This window comes from Ostrinia furnacalis, unplaced genomic scaffold (genome assembly GCF_004193835.3).
Source record: "Ostrinia furnacalis isolate ACB-3 unplaced genomic scaffold, ASM419383v2 OfSCF7437, whole genome shotgun sequence".
NCBI classification, from domain to species: domain Eukaryota; kingdom Metazoa; phylum Arthropoda; class Insecta; order Lepidoptera; family Crambidae; genus Ostrinia; species Ostrinia furnacalis.
Window position 1 is genome coordinate 85,628 of NW_021137676.1, and position 15,088 is coordinate 100,715.

Sequence of the window (15,088 nt, forward strand, 5' to 3'; positions counted from 1 at the left end):
AACTATTATAACCTTTACCCAATAATCGTTCAGCCAATTGCAGTATACCGCTGTAAGCTTTATGTACCGCTAAGAAGCACGAACTCAGCTTTTTTCGCGCAGTCATTATCCTTGATAGCATGTTGTAGGTATGTTAAAGGGAAAACACATACAAACCTATAAACTTTTCACATAAAATAACTTATTTTTTCCCACATTTTCCTCCCATGCTATTACAAAACAAAAAGAGGTCCGATTCTCTCTTTCTCTCTTTATTTATGTGGGGTTTTATGTAATTATACGAGCACTCGTAAAAGACTGGTATTTGTTTTTTTCGTTTCTATATTATGAGTGAAATACAACTATAGTACATTCAGTAGTCTTTTGAGGTTTGTTTGCATAAGTTACTATGTTTTTTCCGAATAAATTGCCAATAATATGTCTTCTTCTTCTTCTTGTCGTGTCGGCAATAAACCTCTACAGCGCCAGCCCAAAACTTCGCCAAAAGAATGGCGTTGTCTGTAACCTTCATTAAATCTTCCTACGTGCTGTTGTCTGGGCACGCAGGGCACGAAATCATGACTGTGTTTCGTCGACTGGGGAACAAAACCTAATGTAAATAATATCTTATGTTCCGAATATAATGTCTTTGTGCAAATCCTTGGGGGAGGCCTTTGTCCAGCAGTGGACGTCTTTCAGCTGAAACGAACGAACGAAATAGTGCCAAATGGAGGACTTTGGCCTGCACTGCTCACACTGACCAGGCGCGAGGGGAGTCCTGTTCGCTTAGTCACTATTTGAGCATGTCTCAAATAGTGACTAATAGACAGCAAATATGAACGGGAAGAGTGGTGGTCTAAAAGTTTACTCTGCCGAGACCACACGGTTTTTCTCTTCTTAGATACACGAAACTGAAGTTTTATAGCCCGTAAGTTAATTAAGTAGCAAAAATGGACTTACTGATAAAAACTGTATTGTAGGAGGGATTAGTAGCGTAAAATAATGTAGCTATTATTCCGGTTTTTGCGAAAGGGCATGTACTCGTCCGTAGGATTTAACCTCGTTGTAATATTCGGTTAGGCTAACAAAATAAGTTCTTTTTAATTTTTGTTCAAGTTATTTTTAGTACATAAATACGTAATTTAATAATGTTATCTAATTATAATTCTACATCACACAGTTGAAAAGCTCATCCCACTCACACTACATGCTAATGAAAAGCAAATTACTCTGTGTAACAACAATTAGAATAAACTGAATTATTTCGGAGTTTTGGGACAGAATGATGGTGGATAAATAAATGAAGAGTGCCTAAAGTTCACTGTTTCTGCTTAATCGTTTTTCTTTAGTAACCTTGACGCCGCTTACCGCTTTGAATTAGAGGGAAGTCGAACCTTAACTTCGAACTCCTCCAATGTTCTTCTTCAATTTCGCTGCGGGTCCAATGACAATTCACTTTCACCCGGGACAAACTTGACCTTCACTGTTTGGGTTTATATTGGCGGTCAAGCTGTAGATCCTGGCTACACAGGAGTTGCAGCCGTGGGAACGAGATGTGGGAATAGTCCCGTTCGTACAATGCTCCTATCCTCCTAATGTAGAGTTTAACAGGAGCAGAGATGTATTGAAATTGTTTCGCTGTTATATTTTCCCCACGGCACTAGTATAATGATAAAGACTTCATTGTTATTTTGTTTTGCAACTGATTATCATCATCATCATCATTTCAGCCATAGGACGTCCACTGCTGAACATAGACCTCCCCCAATGGTTTCCATTTGATCGATTGGTAGCGGCCTGCGTCCGTATTTAACAAGTGAGTCCTGCTACCTTTATGATGTCGTCGGTCCACCTTGTGGGTGGACTTTGCAACTGAAGGAGCATAAAATGTAAGTAACGTGACGTAATCTTTTTTAAACTCTTTAGCTTTTGCAAAAAGTCCCATATTTTCCAAACACAGCTCTACAGATCCGTCATCCGTCCATCAACCGAACACATGCTAACGAATGGCAAATACCGCGTCAGAACAATAAAGCCTGGCCTTTGAAAAAGCTCCTTTACGTTAACTCTGAAATTATTCATGGCTCTCCTACTAGGAATTGTCGGGGTAAAGTCGTGCGTGGATGAAGGTGGATTTGTATTGCTTGAATGTGTCATGTCTACAGGATTATATTTGACACACTGAAAAAGAATTACGCTTATTTACTCAACTTTAAAGACTTTACACACTGCGGCTGAGTTGCGCCACTTTATTTAAACCGTAACAATAACAATAATCGGTGCTTTTTGTATAGAGTTTGACAGATTTTTGACGTTCGTCAAAGTTAAAGTAAGATGGTGCAACCCAGCCTAAGTCAAACAAGCTTTTCATACTAACTTAAATGATTTTTTGTTATTGGTCTTGGCAATAAACACGGTTGTGTATAAGCAAAGCAGTATTGCACCGGTTATCGTTATAGTTACGGTCAAAGTTAGGTGGTGCAACTCAGCCTTCATCTTTCCCAAAACATATTTACCTCTGTTTTATTTATCAAGGCATATTCTAAGAATGTTCCTAATCACCATAGTGGAAACTTGCCTAAGTTCGTGGCTAAGTGATTGCCAGCGCTTAAAGTCCTATTAGCCAATTGCCATTACGTCAAATGGCGAAATCCTTCCAGCCACTTACCCGAATGCCCTCCAGAGATGTAACCAAAGAAATAACCAAATCTTAGCACTTTCCCAAACCCAAAATCAATACTGAGAGCGCTAGCGATACCCATATCCGTATCAAAGTATAATCAATATGCAGAAGCGTCCCCCTTTTCATCTCGCGAACCAATAAAAATATTACAATATCCCCTCTCACTTCCGGAGTAGGGGTCCCAAGGAATTTTCGCGAAACGAAAGTATTTGCGGATTCCCTCATTTCCCATACAAAGCATTGCTCGCATATTTGATATATTCGGATTTACGTGCAAACAACGCTTTCATTCGAGATTCTGGTTTTAAAAAAAGTAGGCACAAAACGCCGTATCGCCTCTGATCTGGAAATCAAAGTTGTTTTTAGCTTTGAAAAGTTGATCGTTGGCTTTTACAAAGTGAGCAAAAAGGCGCTTTGGCGGTCCGAAAAGTTTCGTTTGTCTTTTTATAACGGAAGATATCTGAAAGTTGGTTTACTAACATAAAACCGAGCAACGATGAATTTAAAGTCCGCTTAGTAATTTGTAAGTTCATGTTTTTGTTAAATTAATACAGGGTGATGATTTCACATCACGTCATTCGTTACGAGTCATTGCCTTCTTGTTTTCTGATTTTATGAAGGAAGAAAGGAAATAATGTAATAAGATGTAATGTAGATAAGGTATATTTAACGTAATTATGCCACTCTGATAGATAATATTATTTATTTTAAGCTTTATTTTTCGTTATAAATGCAATCACTCCTTTTAAGAAATCATTCCATTTCTCTTCTTTCTTCTTATGATCATTTTCTAGCGATAATACAACTTTAATTGTAATTTCCGTTGCGCTCTTTGTAAGTTAATTAAGGCAAACAAGACAGGGAAAGAGCAAGTACCTAATTAATAATTCCAGATAATCTTCGACGATGTTTAAGCGTCTTCGGAGTGATAAGTGTTAACAAGCATAGGGACTTCTTTACGCCATTTTAAATATTTTCAGTTCTTTAACCCCTAATTGCTGTTGCTTTAGTCTTGTTTTCACCTTTAAGTTTGCATTTAACAAGTGTCATTATTTTAAGTTACTTGTGTGAACGATATACAACGTAACCTTGTTGGTGATCAAATAAATAAATAAACTGTTGAGTCAAATAGGTATGTAACTAAATGCATAAAATGTTTTTTCTTGATACTAACTTTTCCGTTCCATTTTGTAAACTGGATAAGAAAGGTTAAAAATGAAAAAAATAAATATGCAGTAGAATAAAGGGAAAACAAAGTGTTAGTTAGACAGAAAATCTGTTAGCACGATTCTGTGACGTGTTTTTTTACCATCTTTCTTTTCTTAGTATAGTGAAGCTAAGAAAATGCAAGAAGCTATTTTGTATTCATTATGAAGTACGAGTACTTAATATACAGTGTGTCCGGGCATGTAGTGATCAAACTTTAAAGGCGTAATCTATTTACAATTTTATCAGTAAAAATACTTTAAATTTGGGGCTTGACCAATTTCTCGCATATTTACAAGGATTTAAGTTTTTAATTTTAAGTTTTCACCTCTTCCTTCAAAAACAAGTGATAGCGTGGGTAGTTAAACATTAATAAGCAAAAATTTTATATCATGCGATAGCCAATAAAATTATCTATTAGTAGAAGTAGAAAACAGATACAAGTTTCATACATTTTAAGGGTGTAAGAATGGATTTAATTAGAAATAAACATGATTTTTTTCACATCTTTTTCAGTTATTTCCCAACACAAGAAAAAACAGGTCGTTAAGGTATGTTTTATTTGCATTTTATTATTAGTATTTGAGCTATTCTACAAAACGAATGTAAATTTTTTAGTTTAGGTCTATTAGTTTCGACGTAATTGTTGAACAAAGATACCCCTTCCCAGCGGTTTCCATAGCGCACGCGACATGCGAAAATGCACTGCCTGAAAGAATCACACAACCTATTCCGGTTATTATGGACACCGCTGGGAATGGGTATCTCTGTTCAACAATTACGTCGAAACTAATAGACGTAGACTAATAAATTTACATTCGTTTTGTAGAATGGCTCAAATACTAATAATACAATGCAAATAAAACATACCTTAACGACCTGGTTTTTCTTGTGTTGGGATATAACTGAAAAAGATGTGAAAAAAATCATATTTATTTCTAATTAAATCCATTCTTACTCCCTTAAAATGTATGAAACTTGTGTCTGTTTTCTACTTCTACTAGTAGATAATTTTATTGGCTATCGCATGATATAAAATATTTGCTTATTAATGTTAAGTTACCCACACTATCACTTGTTTTTGAAGGAAGAGGTGAAAACTTAAAATTAAAAACTTAAATCCTTGTAAATATGCGAGAAATGGGTCAAGCCCCAAATTTAAAGTATTTTCACCGATGAAATTGTCCATAGATTACGCCCTTAAAGTTTGATCACTACATGCCCGGACACACTGTATATCATACAGCATATCTACGAGTAATAAGCATGTTTTTATAAGATTTTTTTTATCCAAAACGAGGAAGCTCTTGGCCTGTATCTCACCTGATGGTAAGTGATGATCAGGCCGAAGGTGGAAGCGAGCTTCACCCGGAATCCTCAACCACGGAGGAACTGGCTATCTTACCTCTAACTGCCGGAACACAACAATAATAATTGTTGTTGTGAATAATGCTGTTAACATTGTTGTTATGGCGACAGACTTAGGTAAGATGGTGGTAGCTAGCCAGGCAGACTTAGAACAAACCCTACCACCAACCAAACCGATCAGAAAAATCTGCCCCCACTGGGAATCGAACCCGGGACCTCCGCGTCTGAAGCAGGTGGTCTTACCACTAGACCACAGAGGCGGCATGTATTTCGCTGCTGTTTAAGTTTTCGTATGTCACGTTGCAGACATTAGCGCTAGCTGTAGTTGCGGATTCGAATCTGAATGGGGACAAAATATTGTCTGGTGAAAACATACATTGACACCAATTCTTTTACCTTTGACATTGCTCCACTTACCCTAGCACATTCAAAAGATATTTCATTGACGAGTACGGAAACCATATGAAAATCTCATTTGACATCCAAATTGAGATCGCTAAAAAATATGTAAACCAGTCGATTTGCGATACGTAACTTATCCAACTAACTCCCAAATTGAATAATAACATTTTGTTTTCTCAAGCAATAACGCGAAATATGTTACACGTCGCTTTTTGTTCTTCTTCTCATCAATTCGGATAAGATATGAATTCGATTTATTCGCTCCATCGACTTCCTGAGAAGAATTGTAGAAGATCCTCGAAAATATTGAAAGAAACTGACGAGCGATGAACTTGGCAACGGTTCAATAGTCTGTGATGAAATAATGAATATTATTTTATTTTTGGCAAAATTAGTAGTTACGAAAACCGGCTAAGTGCGTGTCGGACTCGCACGCACAAAGGGTTCCGTACCATTGCTTTATGAAATTAAAATTATTATTTTAATTTCATAAATCAATTGTATTTCATTTAAGTTATTTGTATGAAAGATTACACGGTAATAAGCGGTTTACGATTTACGAGGTATTAAAAAAAACTACTTACTAGATCTCGTTTAAAACAATTTTCGTTGGTAGTTTTTATAGTAATGTACATCATATGTTTATTTAGATTTTTCATTTTCTTATTTTAGAAGTTAGAGGGGGGGACCAACTTTTTTCCACTTTGGAAGCGTCTATCACGCAAACTAATTCGGTTTAGAAAAAAAGTCATTTTTGAAGATCTATCCATAGATACCCCACACGTACATATGTTTGCTGAAAAAAAAATTTTTGAGTTTCAGTTCTACTAAGTATGAGGAGCCCCCATTATTTATTATTATTTTTTTATTTTTCCATCAAAATCTTAATACGGTTCACAGAATACATCTATCTACCAAAGGACAATGTTCGTTCTCCATACATTGTTCGCCTAAAGAACCAACAATTTTGACATATTACTACCCGAAAGCGAAATAATACGATTCTGTGTGTAAGAACAATGATTCCTGATGGACACTTGCCATAAAATTAATGATTAAGAATATTAAATCACAGCGATTTTATAATATGTCGTTTATGACAACATGGCGTCTAATGTATTGTGTGAATGTATGAACACCGATTCGCGAAAAATGTTTTGTATTGTCGTCACGCCGAGTCGCAGCCAAATAGTATAAAATAATAGAACAAGTTTTAGAAATACAACTCGGCATTCCACTTTTACAATATGCCCACATATTGCACGTAAATAAACAACATGAATCGTAGGTTGTTTCCACCCTTGTCATCTGACACATGAAATAAACTCCTATTGTATTATAGATATCGAAGCCGAATCGTATATAATAATAGAATGGGTTTTGGAGATCACTCGGGGTTCCACTTTTATAAAATACCTACATATTACATAAAAATAGAGTGTTCCACTGATGATGTCAGTCATGAGCAGTCTGCCCATCATATCTTGTGGGAGTGTGATCTTTGGAAACATGAACGTGATATAATGCTTAATTCAATACAACATACATCTGTTTCCGCAATTTATTACACCGATCTTGTCGCGACAAGGAAAAATTTCCGTGCTTTTAAGCGATTTTGTGAAAAATATTATTGGCAGGTAGTTGCTAATTGCTCATAAGATAGGCCCCCTTAATTTAATTTATTGTCCGTGGTGCATAATCTTTTTCTTAAAGGTTTTAAACCTTTGTTTGTCACCTGTCATCCGCTTTGCAATGGAGGGAAGTCGAACCTTAATTTCGAACTCCTCCTATGTTCTTCTGATTAATTTCGTTGCGGGTCCAATGACAGTTTAACTTTCCCCCGGGACAAACTTGACCTTCATTGGTTGGGTTTTTGTGGCGGTCAAGCTGTAGATCCTGGCTACACAGGAGTTGCAGTGGTGGGAACGAGAGGTGGGAATAGTCCCGTTATACCGCGTACGTGCCATTGCGTTTGCGTCCAAATGAATGCAAATACGGGCCATATTGGGAAGGGTGAGTTGGAGTTATCTACGTGGTTCAGTACCTACGTTTTAAAAGTAAACATAATTTCAGTTTCATGAAAATTCAAAAGCATTAATCTTCTTTCATCTAACAGACAGTATTTGGGTCACGCAGAAGGACAAGTGCTTAATAAACTTCATATTACACCACATCAAAAGTTTTACCATAAGATATTGTTTACAATTTCAAGCAAAAACTCTACTTTTTGTAATTAAAATATCTAATTCTAAGCAAATTTTAAAAACAACATCTTTGCGATGTTGTTTTTAAAATATTGTAAAAAAGTACGTATAATTTATTAAATTTAGTTTTTATATAGTTGGTATTTCCTATGTTAGGTTCACCTCACCTCACCTCATATGGTTTGTAACATTTCTCAGAGGATCCTCAATAAAATATTAGCATAACCGCCCAATACTAGATGACGTGCACATTAAAAACGATTATAGCCCCTTTCAACACTCAAAAATGACCATTCGTTAAATGACCACCATTAACTCCGCCATTTTTAGGATGGACCACATTTTTTCAACGTCAGTGCAGTACACCGAGTGTTGAATGAGATTATGAATATGCATTAGGATTAGTATGTCAATGTCAAATGCCAGTGCCGTGAGCAATTTTTTAATTTTGCATGAACAGTAGTAGGTATGAGTAACAACAAGCTTTTTGTGTTAGCTTTATAATGAATTTTCTTGTAGCGCCAAGTGTTGACGATAGAGGATTTCATCATAATAGCATGATTAATTTCTTAGTTTACTTAGGGTGGATTCGACCAAACAAGAGGTATATTAATCTCAGAATAAATCGTCAGTTTTGACATATTTCCCATACTGCAACTGTCAATGTGTCAGTTATACCATGGTCGAATCGGGCCTTACGGATATTTTTCAATCATCGAATAACTTTTTACTGAAGAGTAAAATTGGCCTTTTGACAGTTTATCTATGGGACATTCAAATGTCAATTTAATTCTTGAGATTATCCCAGATATCCGACGGTTAAAATAGCCCTCAGGTGCATAAATTAAAAGATAGGTAAATAATGTCATGAGAAAATAAATTCACATTCTGGGACTATAAACTAAAACTTACATTAACCCAATTAATGGCACATTTTCTAATCAAAAACTGTTAAAATGCAATCAGCAATCTAATTTAGGTCAAAATCGCATAATTACGAAAAAAATCGACTTCTGAAAAAAAAAAACACACGATCGTGTAATGTGTTGTATACTATTTTAACCATCACACGCTCCAGCCAAAGCTATAAATAAGCAATACTCTTTTCCGAAATCGGCATCCACGCCATATTGACGAGTTCAGTTTTACGTCCACTCCGGCTTATCCGAAGTGCAATGCCTTGTCCGGATCGAATAAAACACCTACAAGTTTTATGGCTCGGTTATCTTGATATGCAGAACGTAGGATAAGGGGTTAAGATTTTCCGTTTTTTTTAATTTTACTGTCATTGAGAATAAAGAAGGGATGGAAACGGGGAATGGTACTATAGATATTTGCCTATGTAGCTTATTTATTGAATTAATATCATGGGGTAATGGGGCAGCGCAGAGACTTTTCTTCTTCTTAAAATACACTCAACATCAAATAAACTGCACCTTCCGCGACGCAAACTTTAAATATTTTCTTCTGACACAATCATGGTGCCCCAACAATATTGGTGTTATTTGAAAGCCCAGTAAATATCCTTAAAGAAAAACACATTTAATTTCTTAATAAATGATTAACATATACCATAAATATGACCTGAAAAAAGACCTCACTTTGGGCTCACCTCTGGGATCAATTAGACCAAATTTTATGGTTATAAAATCAAATAATGATCACACGTGTCCGCTTTAACAGATGGATAGCGATTAATCCCAACTTAACAGTTTTATAGCCATAAAAGTTGGCTCAAGCGTAAAGTGGCTCAAGTGGAAGTGACTCTGGATCCTTCTAAAAACACATTTTTGGGGTAAAAACCGTTCCTTTAATGAAATCAAGTTTAGAACTAGGCTTTCAAATGAAACCAATGTTGGTGGGAAGTGGGGATGCATACGTTTGAGAAGTGCTTGTTGCGGGAGGTGCGGTTTATTTGATGCCGAGTGTATATTAATGGAAAGTGTTAGCATGTTTGTCAATGCAGAGTAAGATAATTAACGTCCAGGATATAGAAAACTAATTTAAAAAATTCCAACGATATCTGCTTTATTATACCCTTTTAAAATCGTTAAATCACCATTATGATTACTTATCTGTTTATCATGAGTACCATTATGGCATTTATAATGGAATGAGATTACATATTGATATTACCCCAGAATATAATATTGACCTGCAAAAATAAGTATCACATGCTTAGGACGTAGTATTACGTTATGTCGAACGCCTTTTGTGGCTCAAAGTCTGGCACATCTCATCAATTGTTTCCTAGGTTGTTTCAGTTATTCGTTTAACTGGCTTTACTTTCTAAGATAAACAAAAATATTAATTACGAACCCAAAACACGGCGCGACAGATAAGGCTGATGTTAATTAATGATGTTCGAATCAAAAGGCGGGTTATAAGTAAATCTCTCGCAGAATGAGACGTCGCGATGTAATCGCACGGGTGACAAGACGCGACGTTGATAAATAGACGGAAGGCGGATGGTCCAAACTATAAGCGATTAAGAATTATTTCTATACATTATTTATTATAATTATGTTCAATTTTAAAGATGATGTGTCATTTGAAAATAGTGTCTTTTTATTCTAAGAGTGGAAAATGATACTATAAAAGTCTTTCTTAAATTGTACAATGCTTAATTGGATTGACTGCTAACGCGTTTTTCTGTTCTGTCAATTAGGTTAATTCAAGGAATATTTATTCTTACTATACTATACAAAAATCATGCTAAATCATCCGCTACGGGGCTATGTCAAGAAATCAGATTATTGAAGCATCGTGTTACGCCCGGCGCCCTTGCTATTATCATAAAGTAAGATTACATGGAGAACTTCCAATTTTAACTAGAAATGTGTTAACTTAATTTTGTGACACGATTACACTTACAATGCATGTTCCACCTTCGATCTGACCATCACTTAACATCAGGGGAGATGCAGGCTAAAAGCATTTCCGTTGTGCTTTAAAAAATCAGTGTTTCTAATTCGAGGCATATCATTATAATGGTAGGAGCAATACAATAAATACAGAACATAGAATTGCTTGTTGGGGTGACTAGCTAGAGGTATATGAAAGAAACTGAAGAAGTTCTTGAATTGCACCACGCCCTAAGAAGGAGCAGAGACGCCCGAACGCTAATAGGCTCAGTATAATTCCGGGATGCACTCAACTTGATTGTTTCGGATCTAATTTCTGGTGATCCGATTGTCTGTCCGTGTCTCTGACCTGCTCAGTTAATAATCGTTTAATTGGTGAGCTTAAAGTATTATAAAGGCTACGGCCTCCTTATATTAGTTTTGCAATTTGAGCATGAGATTTGTTTGGTTATTGCCCCTTCAAGACTCGCGAATCGAGACACAATAAATAAAAAATTACGGAATATGAATATGCGCATAATTACTGTGCTGTGCGATGTGGAAGTCATTAGGGATATAAGTCAATAGGCCATGTTCAGCATTGGACGTCCTGTGGCTGATACGATGATGATGATTATGCGACCACGCGGGGTTTGATTGGTTAGTACTTAGTAACTAAATTACTAGTTACTTCTTAAATGAAAAGTCAAAATAATAATTCATAGTTTTATAAATACCATACCAATCCATTAAAAATCTGGTTGACACTTTTATGAGATGATTTAAACAATAAGATAAGTGTGAGTCTTTCTGCCACGTACAATATAATTTGTAAGGGTTACAACTTAATCTATTCGGCTAGTTTACAATTATCGGAATCACAATTCCAGTAAAACTATCACAAACCATCAGCCGATGAAGTCATTATTTCAAGCCAATCACACGAATGTCTTCAAATAACAGGGTTCAAGCACAATACAAAATAATGTAGTAGTCTCACGAAGATAGTATTTAGCAAGACAAAAGCTTAAACCCCCAAATTATTGGGTCATCAGTACCAGCTATGGCTTAAAATTGTGATAGCTGATGAATAAAATTATAAGTAACAGACTTTCCTCATGAAAGCATAGAATAACTGCAAACAAGAGTTTGATACTTACAAGTAACATGCAAACATTATAAATGGAATGAACATAAGTACCTCAAATCATAGGAACATACCTACTGTGAAATAAAATCTCTACAAAGATCACATGGTTTGAAGGAAAGTTTTAAAAGTACTTTTGGGTTAAAAATTTTTGAACCTCTTTTTTAAAATTCTATTCAGTTTCCAACAGACAAAAGCTTCTGATTCCAATAATATTATCGATGGTGTGAGAAATTAATCTACTTTATTTGTCTGCATTGTGGCAGTACACGGCGACAGATGGACAGACATCTATTATACTCGCATTAGCGCGTTGATGAATTGGTCAACTTTAACAATCACATTGGTGATGAATTCAGTGAAATTGAAGGGGTATTTTAAATGATACAGAAGTGGTCAATATTTATGGGTTTACTTTTTCCTAATTATGTCATGTGAGTGTTATTTACGTACAAGTTTCACAATAGCTTAATAACGTCACCTGGCTGGTGATTTGCCATACAACGAGCTTCGTGACTGGTTCAAATATCACGGGGACAATTTTCTTTAAATGTGTCCGCTAAGTCCAGCGTAATGTGGATTTATAAATTACCTACCTGTCTATTTAACTAGTCGTCATAGTATTAGTTTTAATTAATTAGGTACTGTAATACTTGGTACAATGTATTTACTTCCTTACATGTCACGTCCGTCACATCATAGTTACTTCGTTACTAGGTTCTGACCGCATGCGAGCGAGTTAACCCTCGCATGCGTTCGACGGGGCCTAATGACTTGGCGTTAGTTTAATTTGATATCAACTTGCAAGACCGGCGTCTTGGGTGCAACTTAATATGCTAAGGACTGGGGTACACTGGTTACTAACTCAGGCTTTGAAATATTGAAATAGAAAGATTAGTCGTTTCGAATTTACCATTCTAAAAATTAAAGAAAATTAATAATTTTGATGGAAGTTGTGATTGAGTGAGTGTGAATATTGTAGGTAGTAAATAAACAAACAGATAGACTGAAACATAACTACATTAGATGGCACAGTACCTATAGCTTGATGGATCATCCGGGCAATGTAGAGCCTAGGTACGAGGTACCTATTTATTTCATGTTTTCAATGCTCACTAGTTACATTCTTTAAAACCTGTACCAGTTTTTTTTAGTTTATTTTATGGTCCTACATTTAAATTATGCGCATTACAAATCCCATCCGTGTGAACTAAACCTTACAAACAATTCATGTATGGTAGAGGAGCGCTGTCATTCTCAGTCGGCCAAGGGAAGTCGTTTTGACGTTGTGGTTTTAAAGAAATTGGCTAAGTTTTGTTATTGTATTTAATAACAACTTAAGCCGTTTGGATTTAATTGTTGTACCGCCATTTATTGTCCCGAAGCAGTGGTAAAATAATACTGGGACGTGAAAAAGCGCTTTTAAAAAGTCTACATGCAAAAAATAAATTAGTTTTATGACTTTGTTGAGTCATATTGAGCAATACTTGATTGATTTTAACATAATTTAGGACATAATAGGTTGTAAATTTTTTCCTAAATTTTTTTGGAGGACTATTTAAATGCAGGATCTTAATTTATTTAAGATTTTAATATTGGATATAATAATACAATTCAATTAATTCACCAGTCTAAAAGACAATGCTGTAAATTATGCAATATTCATACATAATGTTTAACTTTCATTGTTTGCATCCGTTAATTAAATCAAACATACCAGTGACCATAAAAGGCAAATGGACCCACGGTGTACCACATTATGTCCATTAGTATCAAGAGCACTAAAATATTAACGTTCTAATCAAGTTTTAATTTTAATAACCCCGCAAATTAAATTTTACGGCTCGAAGGGACAGATGCGTAAGGGTTAACTGGGAGAGACAAAGACGAGCTACTGTTAATCGAATTAACCGCTTGTGTGTTGCACTGGAATTTATTTGAATGACATGCCATTTAACCCTTTGTGCAATGACGTAATGCAATTTTGGGATAAAACGAGATTGAATTTTCTTTCGCTTGCCTTTTATGGCTGGTTAAGTAGTATCAAAGTAATAGTACTGATTTTTGTTTGGGGTTTGTTTCAGACTCTTAATAATTTATTGAAAATTCAGTAAAAAATACACCTTTTTTTCGGCAGCAGTTTCATCTTAAGAATAAATTCTTTTAAGAGATTTCAAAGCTTTTTGAATAAATGTTTGTTCTTCATTCAAAAATCTTACGTTTATCTCAAAGACAACTTATTCCTTCAATTTGCAGCTTTCAAATCGCATTAAAAGTAACAAATGATACAAAAAACAGACACTCAAAAATATTGCGGCCGTTTAGGCCCCCGCTTTGAATATTACAAAACACAAAATCCGCATTATCTTTTGGAAATATACATAACACTAGCCGGAAACGCCTTTGAATTTGTCAACGTCAGGCCCCCTACGCCCGACGACCGACAACATGACAAAAAAGGGAATTCGCGACATTTTTTTCACAAATGAACCGTGTCGACTTCGCTCTCTTATTAGATTAACAGGTCGATTTGCAATTCCGTGTGTGTTCACATGTTTATTTAACGGAAATGAATCGCAATTTTGTATGAGGGGCCTGTTTTGTTGACTCTGCGTAATGCGGTTCATATTTATTCTCCGCCTTTGGTCTCTGTGACCGGCGCCGGTGAGTGGGGGTTAATATCTTTATTGATAAACGAATATGAATTATTTGGGGTATACATCAAGTATTCCATACGAGTATGAGCATTTATAACGCGGTAGGCAATACCGTGTGTGTTTGAAATCAAATTGTGTTTAGTTTAACAACGTCTTAAACATTTTACGCCTATATTATTTACCTTTTGATAGTGTAAGTATACATGTACTGTTGGTGTACCTTTCTAAATAAATAAATAAACCCTTGATGTACTGACAAATGTTCGGGTCATAGATGACTTATTTGAATAAATAGTCCTCCTCTTCCTGTATACTTTTTTCCTTCACTTCCAGCATCGATCATAAATTTGAAGGACATTATTTTTACAAGTAATACAAAGTTTTTCGCGCTTATTATAATAGTATTAAACTCGATGTAGCATAACAATGACCCTGCAATTTTCTTATCTATTGAACTCCTCAATACGAATCCTTAACGAAAATAGATTTGCGTCGACCCAGTGGGTGGGGCCACGTGCCACTTTGATTAGTTCGCGGATTACTCTTATAATACTTTTCATAATCCACCATTGACAATCAATATCAAACCTTAACAACAA

At 35.5% G+C, this 15,088-nt stretch overlaps 1 non-coding gene across 1 annotated transcript; it reads right to left on the bottom strand.

The window, feature by feature from the left end:
• Positions 1-5,424: 5,424 nt before the first annotated feature.
• Positions 5,425-5,496, bottom strand: TRNASTOP-UCA (transfer RNA opal suppressor (anticodon UCA)). The gene has a single exon. It is a non-coding gene; the product is annotated as a tRNA-Sec (tRNA).
• Positions 5,497-15,088: the final 9,592 nt, after the last annotated feature.